Here is a 3,203-nt window from a genome sequence, read left to right on the forward strand (position 1 = left end):
CGGATTCATAAACCTATATCAAGTATATATATTAACACATATACTTGTAATCGAGTAAGTTTATATATATTATTTCACTTGTTATATATTTCTATATATATATACTTATATATATATTCTATGTATAAGTATTTGTTTGATAAAATGATTTTAATACTGATAATGAATAAAGTGTTGTATTGTTTTGTAATAACAATAATAATACTAGTAGTAAAAATGATAATAATCATAATAAGGTTTTAAAAATAATAATAATAATAATAATAATAATAATATAGTTTTGATGATAGCAAAAATATTAATTTTTGTAAAAATGATAATAACGATAATTAATTTTAATAATAACAATACTAATAATAATAATTATGCTTATGTTAAAAATGATAATAATAGTATTTATTAAGAATGATACTAATACTAATAACAATGATAATCATAATAGTTTGTATTATTTTCAAAATAATAATAATAATAATAATTCTAATCATAATAATGATTTACTAATAATTATAATAATAATGGTAATAATAGCAATTTTAATACAAATGATAGTTTTACTAATAATTAAAAAAGTAAAAATGATAGTTTTAGCAAAAATGATATTTTTAATAATAATGGTAAGTTTAATAATAATTATAGTTTTAATAGATATTTTAATGATCATGTTAATATTAATAATAATAGTAATACTTATTATTAATAATAATACCTATAATAATAACAATAATAACCTTAAACAATAATACTAGTAATAATAGCAATAATAATAATAATAATAATAATAATAATAATAATAATAATAATAATAATAATAATAATAATAATAATAATAATAATAATAATAATAATAATAATAATAATAATAATAATAATAATAATAATAATAATAATAAATGAGAACTACCTTTATAAGCCTTTTCTAAAAAAAATGCTCAAGACGGGACTCGAACCCATGACTCCTAGCTCACCCGAACCATCCCTTAACCGTTGCTCTGCTCACATTTTTCTGATTTTATATCACTCCATTATTTATTACACCTTCGTTTCTGTATTCTTCTTCTTCTCCAACATTTAATCGACTTATCATCATTTTAAATCTTACAACAATTACTAAATCAATTTTAGGATTCAACGACTAACATAGAAAAAAAATTATGTAATTAAATTGATTAACAAAAATAAATATAAAAAAATTAAAGAAAAAGGGCTGATGTGTGCAGCGACGGTTTGAAAAAAAATTAATGATTTTGATTTGGAGAACGTTTTGGAAAAATGTTACAACACGAAGTAAGTTTTAAATCACTTCTAAAATCTATTGGAAACGCCAATTTAACTGAAATCATAACAGAGAACACGAATTTTATCAAGAACAATGAGTTAACTTTTAAAAACTAAAACTTTGACTCGAAAATTCGTGATCGATACGAAGAATTGGAAGTTGGGCTTTTGCAGGAAGTTTGAGTAAAGGAATTATAACAAGATGGCATTGTTACATTTTGAAATAAAAATTGAAATCGAGTTTTTGTAATTTGACTTCAAGAACAGAGAGCTGTGATTTTATTTTTCTGTATTCTGTTTCTTTTTCTCGATTAGCAATAGCAGTTTAAATAGCATTGTATATTGATAATTGAACGTGTAAAGCTGGAGTTTTTATTGTTGTTTAATGTTGATGTTTGATCACGATCAGAGAAAGCAGGAAGAAAAAAAAATACACAGCTCGATCAAATTAAAGCAGTTTACCTAATTCTGCTTTTTATAAAAATATAAAACATAAATAAATAAATAAAGCAGATGCTGGATCACGATTTGAATAAAATAAATAAACAGATAGAAAGTCATTTGATAACTAACGGGAATTTGTATTTTGTTGTATGATTTAATATAAATATAATAATAATAATAATAATAATAATAATAATAATAATAATAATAATAATAATAATAATAATAATAATAATAATAATAATAATAATATAATAATAATAATAATAATAATAATAATAATAATAATAATAATAATAATAATAATATAAATTATGTTAATGATATTGATAATCATATTAATCACAATAATAATAAATGATAAATGATAATAATAATAATAATAATAATTTTGATAATAATATTATTAATAATAATGATAACACTGATAATGATAATTACAAATAATAATAATAACAAATAATAATAATGATGATAAAAAGATAAAATGATAACAATATTAATATGACAATAAAAATGATAAGTTTAATTATAATTAATAATAATGATATTAATTATTGATATATTGTTAAAAAGGATATTAATAATAATAATAATATTAATATATCAAATAATTATGTAATTATTTACAAATAATTGTTCGTGAATCGTCGGAATTACATAAAAGTTAGGTTTAAATTTTGTCGGAAATTTCCGGGTTGTCACAACTTACAATGTAGTAGCAAATGATCTATGGTCTCGACCTCATCCATACACCACACACATAAAGGGCATGTAATTAAAAGTCATAACCGATAAATAAATTATAAATTATATATTACATACATACGGGGAGGGCGGGTTAAACATTGGGTCGTTGAAGTCGAAAAATTTAGCATTTTTACTTAAATGGTGGTGTCGCTTTAATAATGAAAATAATTCACTTTGGTCAAGAGTCATTAAAAGCATCTACGGGCGGGACGGGGGGTTGGGTTGTGATTCTAACATTTCTACCTGTAAACATTCTTCAGTTTGGAGCAATATTGTAAAGATCAACAAGGAATTATTCAAACTTGGCGTCGATGTGAACTACTTCTTCGAAAAGAACATCGGGGATGGTCAAGACACGCTGTTTTGGGAGGATATTTGGGTTAGGAATACGAGGCTTAAAGATAGATTCCAAAGGTTGTACAGATTAGATACGAAGCTAGAAGTGACGGTAAACGAAAGAGTTGTTGTTGAGGAAGGAAAATGGTCGTTTATGTGGCAATGGAGGAGGCAACTTTCGGGCAGATTACTAGGGGAAATCTCCCTGTTAACAGCTGCAGTCGAAGGTGGCTCGACACTCAGTACCGGTTCTAGATCGTGGAAGTGCAAAGTTTCGGGTAAAAACGTCTTTTGTACCGGTATTATCGGAAAAAAAACTTGATGAATTGATTATGCAAAATGATGGGTCCGGTACCGAAACACTCAGGAGCAATCTAATACCTCAAAAGGTGGGA

This window comes from Rutidosis leptorrhynchoides, chromosome 9 (genome assembly GCF_046630445.1).
Source record: "Rutidosis leptorrhynchoides isolate AG116_Rl617_1_P2 chromosome 9, CSIRO_AGI_Rlap_v1, whole genome shotgun sequence".
Taxonomy (NCBI): Eukaryota; Viridiplantae; Streptophyta; class Magnoliopsida; order Asterales; family Asteraceae; genus Rutidosis; species Rutidosis leptorrhynchoides.